The sequence below is a fragment of the Cupressus sempervirens genome, chromosome 2 (genome assembly GCF_028749045.1).
Source record: "Cupressus sempervirens isolate cs-2001-9-10 chromosome 2, ASM2874904v1, whole genome shotgun sequence".
Taxonomy (NCBI): domain Eukaryota; kingdom Viridiplantae; phylum Streptophyta; class Pinopsida; order Cupressales; family Cupressaceae; genus Cupressus; species Cupressus sempervirens.
The window spans coordinates 385,964,169-385,976,420 of NC_143119.1; the positions used below are offsets into that span (position 1 = coordinate 385,964,169).

Below are 12,252 nucleotides of genomic sequence, written 5' to 3' on the forward strand. Positions count from 1 at the left end.
TATTAATTAAATAAATTATCTTCAATTAAAATTAAAATTTCATATTTTGATTAGAAAACTACGATTACGTAAAATTAATATTTTTCTATATTGGAATATTCTTGATAGATGAAATATAAAACAAATTGAAAAGACTAAAGAATATGAGTAGGCCCGCCTGTTGTAACGTTTCTTGGCAGTTGGCAGGAAACATCTTTAGAAAAAAAGAGCCCGCTCAAATGACTTCACTTCCTCTCGGGGGGAAAAACACAAACCAATAATAATAATAAAATTGGGTGAGCCTGTTTGCAGTTTCGTAGTGGGAAAGAAAAATAGCTGAATGAAAGGTGAGCAAATGCTTGGCAATTTCATAGCGGGAGGGAAGGAAAGAAGAAATCAAAGTGCGTATGCCTGCAAAGTGTTACATACTCGCAAAAGAACACTAATTAAAAGTGGGTCGCCCTCTGTTCACTTCACCTACTCTACGCCTGCAATTTTTCGGTCTTCTTCTATCCACTTCTGAGATAAGACGGAAGCATACAATCCTCCCACAGCTAAACTTGCCTTCCAGAGCGATAAGATTTATCATGTGTTTCTGAGTTTCAGGGGAGCAGATGTCAGAAAGACTCTGGTCGATCATCTTTATCAAGCCCTCTCTGCAGCCGGACTCAATGTCTTCATTGACTCTGAGAAATTGAAGAAGGGGGAAATAATTGATCTGAGCTTGGAAAGAGCAATTGAGAGCAGCACCATACGCATCCCTGTATTCAGCAGAGGATATGCAGCCTCAGCTTGGTGTCTCAAGGAGGCTGCAGCGATGCTGATGTCCCCTGGTTTGATTATTCCTCTGTTTTTTCATGTGCATCCAACTCAGGCTAGATATCCTTTAAGCGAGTCCAGTCCATACAACCAGTCATTTCACAAGCATTATGGGCATTCAGATCGATACACAAGAGAAGAGGTTGAGAGGTGGAAGAATGCCCTTGTGGAGATCTGTAAGCGCTCGGGCTGGTCCATGGATCTAACGGAAGGGTAAGTAACGAGCCTCACTTTGTGCTTTTTTATAAAATATTTTTATTAAGTTATAATGGATGATATATGCAATTATAAATATGGATGACAAGCGTTTATGGATATAAATGTGAAGTAACTTGGCCAAATTTATATGGCAGATTTATATTTGGATTTTGATTTGGGCAAATACATTATATCTTAGTAGGTACTACCATTTTTAAAAAATCTATTGAAAATGGTTACTGTCACCATTGCAGCTACGAAGCTCGATTGTTAAAGCTAGTGGTGTATGATCTGATAAAGACATTGGACAGAGTGCCATTAGAAGTTGCAGAGCATCCCGTGGGAATTGATAGTGTGACGAGTCTTCTCATTCAGAAATTTAATCTTAATTCAACGAATGGGATATTTAAACTTGGCATATGGGGTATTGGTGGTATTGGAAAGACCACAGTTGCCAAAGAAGTGTATAATCAAGTTTATGCTAATTTTGAAGCTGCATCCTTTGTGCCCAATGTCCGTGCCGCTGCTAGAGAGGTCACAGGAATTCCAAAACTGCAGAACCAAATTCTCAAAGATTTAGCCAATAATGTTGACAAAGTGTACAGTATCGATGAGGGCAAATCAATTTTCAGAGATCGTCTGGGAGGAAGGCGTATTCTGCTTGTTTTGGATGATGTGGATAGTGTTGAACAATTGAAAGCTCTGGTTGGAGACTGGCTAGCCATGGGAAGTAGAGTTATTATAATTTCTAGAGACCAACATATTCTGAATGTTGCTCGGGCTGACACCATCCACGAGATGAGTGGATTGGAGATAGATGAAGGTCTTCAGTTATTCTGTTGGCATGCCTTTCTCAGAGCATCTCCTTGTCAAAATCTCCAAGATCTGTCCAAAAGAATAGTGGAAGCTTGCAAGGGGCATCCTCTTTCATTGGAAGTGATTGGATGCTTATTGTATGACAAGCAGGATAACATAGGTTGCTGGTGTTAGATGTTAAATTAATTATCTCAGGCTTGGTCGGCACAGACCAAAGAACTCTCTAGAAACACACATGCAACATGTGCAGCCGTCTTCCACCGTCCATTCCAACTGCCTTTCGTTAATATTCCAGCTAACTCCTCCTACAGTGTAAATGGCATTTAATATATATTTCTCTATAAATATAATGGACTGGGCTTGTGTTCAGCAGAGCCCATTTTCTGGGTTTCTCCATGGCTTTTTCTCTCTATAGCTTTCTCTCTTGTTTGGTTTCTTTGTTGTGTTGTGCTGTAATTTTCATCATGATATCAGAGCTTATGGTAAATGATCCGAAAGTCTTGAGAGAGCAATGAGTGAAATATTGTGATTGAAAGATGTGGAGTGAAAGATTGTGATACAATTGCTAGTGTCTTATGTAGAAGGCTGCCCATTACAAAGCTGAATTGAAGATTGGTGAATATTAATTTGTTAAGTGAGCTAAAGAGCAAAAAAGTGCTGTAAGGAAGTTGTCTCTGGAAGATTGTTGATAAGTAGTGAAAAATATTGTTGTTGTGAGAAGCTTGGAGTTTGTGTGTTTCTTAGGGTATGCCTCAGATTATTTATTGCAGTCAAAGGAGAGTTGTGCATTGTTGCTGATTTGAATAAAGATCAGAAAAGTGTTAAAAAGTCTAGAGAGCAAGAAGAATTTGACGGAGTGTTGAGTTGAAGTGTTGGTTGCCCCTTGATCATTAGTGGCTTGTGGAGTACCTCTGTGCAAGCGGGAGTGCCACTGTGCATACACATTTCTTGTGAAAAAATTAAAAAATGTGTGAGAGTATTTGATTGAGTTGTTATAAAGAAAGATGAACAACATTTGAATGGTAATTTGTTGATGGTACAACGTGTTCTTAGCATGATGCATTCTGAAAAGAACAAGTCAAGAGACTGTTATGAGAAAAAGAGAAGCCATGAAAAAAAAGGAAGCTAACGTTGAAAGTGAAAGCTAATTTTGTTATTATTAATAGTACTTTATTATGTGTTTTTGTTTGAAATATGTGTAGAGTATTATAAGTCATTTGTAGGAGTTAGCATTCATTATGAAAAGAGATGGCATGCTAGAATTGTTGTCATGGTGCAAAGGTCTGTGTGTGTGCTGATTGGATAAAAGTATTGGGATTGGAAGTGAGAATTTGTTTGTCTAATTGTGAAGGATATGATGTTCTTGATAGTGGTCATGTAATAGAAGTTGATTGCATTGATATCCCCCAACCAAGTGATGAAAATTGAATTAGTAATGATTGTTAATGGGCTATATGAATGTATGGGGTGCATTATCGGTTGTGCCCGACACCCTAAAGGTTTTTTGGTTTGACATATTGATGAACCATGTATGTGAAAAGGATTCCTATAGAACTGGCGAGTACAGCGGCTGGGCACCCATGTATCTCGGTAGATGGATTTCTTTTTATATGGACTCAATAATTAGTTTGATGCAAGTACAAAAAGAGAAAGGCCCAGAGTGATGATAGTTTTCCCGTAGTGATGATTCATGGTCATTAGAACTAGTGAGTGCTTGGTTTGTGGTAATCCAAAACCACTTGAGTGCTTGAAGTTTGTGGTGATCTTAAAACCACTTGTGTGATATTTGAGAAGTTTGTGGTGAATTTAAAACCACTTTGATATTGCATCGGTTATGGGTGATCCGTACAAAACCTAGGGTGATTATGATGGGGGGAACAAGAAGAGTGAAAGAATTTGATAATTGATTGTAAATGGGTACCTAACAAGGCTTAAGGCCAGGACCCATCATCTCTAGATTATGGAGGGATTTCTAAGAAACAAAAAATATGATAATTAATTTATGGGGGGATGTTAGATGTTAAATTAATTATCTCAGGCTTGGTCGGCACAGACCAAAGAACTCTCTAGAAACACACATGCAACATGTGCAGCCGTCTTCCACTGTCCATTCCAACTGCCTTTCATTAATATTCCAGCTAACTCCTCCTACAGTGTAAATGGCATTTAATATATATTTCTCTATAAATATAATGGACTGGGCCTGTGTTCAGCAGAGCCCATTTTCTGGGTTTCTCCATGGCTTCTCCTCTCTATGACTTTCTCTCTTGTTTAGTTTCTTTTTTGTCTTGTGCTGTAATTTTCATCAGCTGGGAAGAAGCTGTTCACAACATTACTTCAAACCAAGACATTTACGACAGACTTTATATCAGTTATAGTGCTCTTACTGAAGATGAAAAAGAAATATTTGTTGACATTGCTTGTTTCTTTATTGGAGAGCAGCAAAAACTTCCTACTATTTTCTGGAAATCCTTGTATGGAAAGGTAAACACTGCTTTATATAATCTTTCAATGAAATTGTGATAAAGATTGATATTCGGGGTGCATTTTCTATGCATGACCATTTGAGAGACATGGGACGCACCATTGCTGAAAGAGAAAAAGAGGGTACCCGACTATGGGGAGATGTCAATTCGACCATCAGATCTAATAATATCACTCGCCTCCAACTCAATGAGGGCAATCCACAAAGGCTTGAATCATTGTGCAAGCCCACTCTTCGCTATCTCTGTTTGCGGAATATGGACATTGAAGGCATGACAGAAGATACACTGGCCATGGTTCCACCAAGTTTAATATGGTTAAGGCTTAAAAATTGTCAGTATGCTACAGGGATGAACAAAATTTTAAAAAAGCGACATCACTCCAGATTTGTAGGTAACATCTGGCAATTGAAGATAATGCAAATAAGACACAGCAATGTTGTTGAAATCCATCACATCTCTTCCCTATTTTCACTTCCAAACATACAACTGCAGCATTTAGATTTCAGTAGCTGTGAGAACTTGTATAACCTCCCTGATTCTATTGGCAACCTCTCACGGCTGCAGCACTTGGATTTAAGTTATTGTTACAGCTTGAATAACCTTCCTGATACTATTGGAAATCTGTCACAGCTACAATACTTGGTTTTAACTGGGTGTGAGAATTTGAATAACCTTCCTGATACCCTTGGCAATTTGTCACTGCTGCGACACTTGGATTTAAGTGGGTGTGAGAATTTGAAAAACCTCTCTGACACTATTGGAAACTTGGCACAGCTGCAGCACTTAGATCTAAGTGGGTGTGTGAACCTGAATAACCTCTCTGATACCATTGGAACTTTATCACAGCTGCAGCACTTAGATTTAAGAGGGTGTATGAATTTGATTTACCTACCTGATACTATTGGCAACTTGTCACAGCTCCACCACTACCTTGATTTAAGTTCATGTGTGAATTTGAATAATCTCCCTGATACCATTGGTAACCTACCACAGTTACAACACTTGAATTTAAGTGGGTGCAGAAGATTAAACATCATACCTCATACCATTGGCAACTTGTCACAACTGCAACATTTGGATTTGAGTGGATGTGTGAACTTGAATCAACTTTCCGACACCATTGGCAACTTATCACAGCTCCAACATTTGGATTTAAGTGGGTGTACAAACTTGAATGAGCTTCCTGACACCATTGGTAACTTATCACAGCTACAAAGCTTGAATTTAGGTTGGTGTGAGAGATTGAATGAGATGAATGCTACCATTGGCAGCTTATTACAGTTGAAGCACTTGCATTTAAATTCGTGTAGTAATTTGAAAAGCCTCCCCGATACCATTGGTGACTTATCACAGCTGCAGAACTTAGATGTAGATTGGTGTGAGAATTTGAATGACCTCCCTAGTACAATCGGAAACTTATCACAGCTCCAGAATTTGGATTTAAGCTTCTGTGGGAAGTTCTGTTAAATAATCAATATCTCAACCTTAGTAAGGGTGAAGAATATTATTTTTTGTGACAAATGTAATGTGGATATTTTGAGAAATCTATTGTATGGAGACAGAAAAAAGTTGAGGTGTAAGATAATTATGATATTTATGATGAGGGCAATACATTAGTTGTTTTTAAAATTAAGGGTTCTTACATGCAATATACTTCGTTATATGTTAGCTTTTTTAAATAGTCAGTTATATGTTAGCTTTTTTAAATAGTCATTTCAGAAAACTTTTATACAAATTTAGCATCTTCGTGCTATCAATTATCACATCTACAAAACTTGTATTTGTGTAGATTTGTTAACTTGAGTAGCCTGTTTGATACCATTGACAACCTATTGTAGCTAGGGAACTTGGATTATGACTTGAATTGTGGAGCGCTCTGCAGTGAAAGTCCTCAGAAAAATTTAGGATAGACATTGGTAGAAGAAAGGAATGTTGGGGAGGGTAAAAGAGGGTTTTGAAACTAGCACCATTTTGTAAGCTTGTTTTCCCCTGCAATCTGTCACCATAGCCTTCATTATCTGGAAGGAAGGGGTTTTCTGAAGGTGGAGGCAGAGAGGATGTTTGAAGGCTTTTTCTGAATATTAGCATTAAAAAAACGCACCATGGAAGTTGCCATGCTTATCTAATGGGAGTTGTCACTGCAATCTGAAAACATACTTCCAACTCTATACAACAGGTGCAATAAAAGATGTATTGAAACCACAATCACCTTTCAAGTGCAGTAATTCACACACAACTGCATTCTGTACAAGTTTTCTTTATCTAAAAATAATAATAGATGCCCAGTGGAACCTGGGCTCTGACACCAATGTAAAGAATATATTGTATTATATTGCATATAAATTATGTATAACAAAGGAAAATCTACATCCAAAATTATAATCAAGTAAAACATTTTACAAAAATAAGTGACAACCATCTAAATTGAAAATAAATTACAAATATGTTAACCCCTTAAAATAATACATTAAAGCAATTATCCATTGAACTCGCAGGAAACTTGAGATTACTATCTATAAAATGAGAGTTGGTAGAACACCCCTCTTGACATATATTATTACCAAGACAAATATTATTAGGGAAAACCTGTCGAATAAAATGACAAAGTAACATGTTGTAAGAACACAAAAGGCATATGAGAAAACTCTTGATGAATGGAGCATCAAAGAGTAAACCAAGCAGAAAGAACAACATTGATATCCACCTTGGCTAATGCATCGACAAAATGAAGTTGCATGTTGCAGCCCAATACCCAATGAATGAAGTACCTTACAAATAAATGGGCACCAAATGTGATCTTTAACTTTACCAAAATCAAGCTTTACCAAAAGAGCATCCTGAGTTGTTCATTGTTGAGTCCAATACATTTATTCCAATGCAAGTGCCAAATCATCAAGAATAAACCCACCAGTAAGGAACCCTGTTCGCTTCAGATTAATAGTCTCAAGTGATATGACGAATTCACTATCCAAACTTTGTCAGATTCCTTCCAGAACGAGGTTTGTTCACCATTACCAAGATTTTGTGTCAAATTCTCAATAATGTTGTTTTCTAGTCCAACATAAAATCCAAAACTTGTGAACCCTTACAGGGGAGGGAAGTAGTCCTAAAAATGCTTGTGGGATCATTACCATGCAAATATTTGTGCCTAAGAATCTTTACTAAGAATCTTTACCCATTTTAGCATAGGATTGTTAAGCATTCTCCAAACTAGCTTAGCCACTAAGGCCTTATTTTGTCCACTCATATTCTTAATCCTTAATCCTCCTTCCAATTTTGTTCTAGATACTTTGTCCCAAACAACTAAAGGTATCTTGTTCATGTCCTTTGTCAAAAGAAGGTTCTCATACTCCTATTAATTTCTTCCATTTTGTTTGTGGGAAGGTTAATATGAGATAATTGATAAATAGGAAAAATTATTTAAATAATTTTTAATTCGATAGCCTTTCCAACCAATGAGAGACATTTCCCTTTCCACGATTTAGTTTTCTTCTTTATCTTCGAAATAATATGATCCCAAAGTTTGTTAGATTTGGTCCCTCTATCAAAGGGAAGACCCAAGTATTTACAAGTAATGTCTCCTTTCTTAAAATTTAGAATACTACTAATCTCCCTTTCAACATTCATGTATGGGTTAGAGAAGAAAATTTCAATATATTCTCATTAATTTCTCGCCTTGAAGCTTTTGTGCAAGAATTGAGATTATTCTTAATCTCTATAGCTTCTTATTTCTTGTCTTCCCTATAGAGCATTGTACCATCAAAAAACCCCTAATGAGTTATAGGATCCAATATTCTACAATAGAAATTATATACTTTTCTTTGTCACCTTCTTTCTCTCTTCATCTTTCTCCTCTATTTATATCTAAGCCATGTCCTCCATCCTATTATCTATATCTCATTTTCTCTACTTATCCTCTCTCTTGAATTGTCCACATCTCTTCGCCTCTCACACATCCCCTTAATCGCTCCAACTCTCCTTATGAAATGAAGCTTATTTTTCTCCCCAATAAAAATGTTTTATTTTAGTCGTATTTGACTCCCCACAAGAGGATAAATAGGTGATTTGATGTTGTCACTTCTATAAGACCTTGCATGCCAAATGACCATTGCCCTCAATTTTCCTCATGTACTACGAAAGTATATGCCAAAAAAACTTATAATAAAAAACAATGAAAAATTTATTTTTATTCTAAATACAATTACTAGTTATTCCAAACTTGCAACAACTAAGTTTATTTTTTATTTTTTTAATAGGCCATGAAAGCTCAATCGTGCAATTGTCGGATACCATTGAACCTTAATTCAATGATTTTTAAAGCCTTTAGCCCTAGTTGTTTTTATTCCAAATAGTAAAATTCTCAAAACCCTAACCCTAATGGTTACTCTCCCTTATAAATGTGTCTATCCATCATATTTTTGCATAGTGTCTATCTTGTTGTAGCAAATTTAGTACACGAAATTTAGTATTAATTTCAATGTTCCATCTATCTATCTATCTATTTATGTTTCTCTTTCCCCTCCTCTAGCCTCTTTTTTATCATTTCTCATCTCCATCCATATCTATTCATTTCTACATTTGCCTTTGTTTCTCTAGAAGTCTCTTTAAATCTAAGAACTTAATTTCTTTAATGTTCTCTCTAAATGCCCCATGTCTCTTTAGTAATGAAGCTTATTTGTCTTCCTAATTAAATGTTTTGTTTAGTATATTGGCCTTCCCATAAATAAATATACAAATAATTTGATGGAATTACTTGTCTAAGAGCTTGCATGCTAAATGGCCTACCAATTACCACAATTGTCCTCATGTAGTAGACATATGCCTTTTTTTTTTATATACATGGAAAAATGTAATTTAAAAAATCATATTTTTTCCAAGTACAATTGCTAGTTTTTCCAATCTCACAAAATCTAAAGAAATCTGCAAAAATTGATGGGCCGGGAAAGCTCAGTCGTGCAACCGCCGGATGCCGTCGAACCCTAAATCGATTATTCTTCAAAGCCTTTACCCACAACTGCTTTCATCCCAAATAATAATTCTCAAAACCCTAACCCTAACAGTTTTTCTCCATTATAAGCGCAACTATCCAACGTTATACTACGTTCAGCCTAATTTGCTGTGGCGCATCTATTAGATGTAGTGTTAATTTCAGTGTTTCATTTTTTTTAAACATTTCTTTTGTAGATTTTGTCGAATTTCTCTGGTAGGGAGAAGCTAATGCGATGAGGAAAGAATTATAAGGACTAGAGTTTCTGATCCAAAAGGAGTTGACGAACAACCCTTGGCTGTCTGAGCATTAGCAGATCATGTATGGGCGTTTTATGTCTGTGTAGGAAATATTTGTTTAATTTGTCTTGAACATAGAGAGGAGACTTCTGGAAAGAGAACCTTTCCTGTTTTAAGAAAATAATTTTGCGCTTTTTTGAACGTTTTCGTAAATATTTAGTTTTTTATTCGGAACAATTTGTTTTCACAAAAGCTTTTCCTTTAAAAGCCTGTTTACAGTTTCGCTTCATGCTAAAAAACATGCGTATGCAAACTTCAAATCATTCTTTATTTGCTATTTGTGTAAATTTTAGTCGCTTCTTAGGAACATGCTTTGTTTATAATTTAAGGTAAGTCTTCAAGTGTACGAGCGTAGAACTTGTTGCTCGTTGAAATCAATGAACAAAATTTTCTCTATTCTATTCAATTTATAACAGTATGTATGTTAAAAGCTTAGGCAAAATTCACAAGTCCAGTTTTTACAGTTGACTATCTATGGTTAGGCCCTGCCTCCAGAAAGGACTCTTATATGCCTTCTAATATTTAGTTCTCTTTCATCAAAAGAGACGGATTATGGAAGCACTATGGTTTTACAGAGGGAAATGGGAGGATGAAATGATGATCCGAACGATAGGAGAGGAAGTATCAAAAGGAAACTATGAGCCCCTGGGTTTCCAATCGGCAATCTTAGAGTTTCCTTTTGATCGATTACAAAGAGTTTGGATGCTTTTGTGAGTGGATGCGCTTCGTAATATTCATCATAATAAAACGAGGTAACTTTAGGGTTGAGGCAAATCTTATGCAAGATGATTGTTGAGAGAGCAGGACTCAAGGAACAATGATTATGCAATTTTATTAATTGAATCAAAAGCCAACTGACTGTCATGCCCTATTTTCATATATCCTTTTTAACTTGTCACAAACTTCTCATGATACTCTCCATTTCAATCTTCTCACTGAAAAAAATAAGGGTATATAGGACAGTAACTGTTTGAGGGTAACTTTCTTAAGATTATGGAAGAGTACAAATACTTGGGCATAGATTTTCATAACAAATTCAATTGAGATACGTGCAGATAAAAAATGATTCAAGGGGGCTTGAAAATGTTATATTCTTAACAAAATAGGAATAGGAATGCAGAATTATGGGATTGGGTGACCATGAAAACACTTTTGGTCTGTTGGTCACTCTAGTTATTCTATATGGATGTGAAGTTTGGGGCAGTAGTATGTTTGAACAAAAACACTTCATCACATGCAATTTTAAAGTCATGACCATGGTATTGTATGAGAACTTATTGGTTGAGGTGGGTTCTTTTCCCTTAGAAGCTGTCCCATTGGTCTGGGTGCTAAGCTATCTAAAGAAAACCCAAGGCTTGGAAACACATCATTGGCCCAAGCTAGTTGTAGATGAAAAACTTGTCAGGTGGAAAAGCACATGGATGAAGCAAAATGACAAATGGATACGAAAATGGGATATCAACATCCATACATGCTCAGATAATATTAAAAAAATAAAGAAGTTTGTGATGAATTTTTTTTGCAATATTCTATGGACAAGGCACATGGGGCGGAAAAAATCTTATTACATTAAAGAATTTAACCCCATTTTTAATCATGAGGAAAAGGTCTATATAAAAGCAACTATTAATTGGAGAGCAAAAATGTTGATAGCGCAATTCAAAACTAGTACACATTAGGTGCGATGTGAAATTGGTAGATGGCAAGTTCCAAAGGAAGAGTGGGTTGACAGAATGTGTTTATTCTATAATATGAGAGTTGTAGAGATGGAGCAACACTTTATCAAAGATTCTCTGGCATATAGTGACATCAGATCTGGTTATACAAAGATATTACAGAATAGGGACTTGAACTACTTATTCGAGGAGGATCAAGTGGAGAGAACAATGGCTCTGATTATCAATCAACGAAGGAGAGACAAGTTAACCAAAACTCCATAGCTAGATTAGTTCTGCTCCTACCTTGGGGGGTGTGAATGTGTCGGTTCCATAGGCTACTTTAGCCTTGTAGATGTTATTAAAATCTATCATATCATATCATATCATATCATATCAATCCATAACGAAATTGGTTGTTGTTGTATAGTTGTTCAAGATTGCCCTAGATCAAAATCCTATGGTTATTTGAGAAATGCACTCCCCATGTTGCCAACTCTTGGAGTGATCCAAGTCGGTCCAGTTATCACTTCTGAGTTCCATGTTGCTTGCATTTTTATTTGGTTACATGCTCTCTATACTCTTGTGGCAAGTAGTCTTGAGGAGAGGCTTTCATGTTGTTCCAATCGATTCAATTCCATGAAGTTGGTAGAAATAAAAAAATGCTTTTTGGTGTCTCCTTCAAAATCATTTCCAAAATATAAAATTTGAGGATCACTTCAATCTTCCACTTACTCTATGTGCCTTTATTAGAATGTCTCCTTCTGAAGATGCACTATACTTCCATTTCCAATAGCCCAACTGTTTATGGCATCTCTTGGCATTTGCTTAATTGTTGTACCTATCATGCATTGCCCTCTAAATGTCTCTATGTGGTCTCCAAACTCTTCAACCGCCACACTCCTTTTTATCCTTTAAGCTAAACATTTTCTTGCCAAGCATTGGGAGTATAGGGGATGTCATGCAAAACCAAGCTTTGTGTTTTCATTTTCTTTCCTAATGTTTTTTGAGAA

General features: G+C 36.2%; 1 non-coding gene and 1 pseudogene across 2 annotated transcripts in view; both read left to right on the forward strand.

Annotated features, from left to right (window-relative positions):
* Positions 1-508: 508 nt before the first annotated feature.
* LOC149572748 (disease resistance protein L6-like) overlaps positions 509-12,252 on the forward strand; it is a 56,950-nt pseudogene continuing 45,206 nt past the window's right edge. The window contains exons 1-4 of the transcript XR_016360267.1: positions 509-1,011; positions 1,251-1,972; positions 2,424-2,427; positions 4,122-5,872. The product of XR_016360267.1 is annotated as a disease resistance protein L6-like (transcript). The remainder of the gene's footprint in view (positions 1,012-1,250; positions 1,973-2,423; positions 2,428-4,121; positions 5,873-12,252) is intronic.
* On the forward strand, positions 9,512-9,599 carry LOC149572749 (small nucleolar RNA Z157/R69/R10). The gene has a single exon (XR_016361109.1). It is a non-coding gene; the product is annotated as a small nucleolar RNA Z157/R69/R10 (small nucleolar RNA).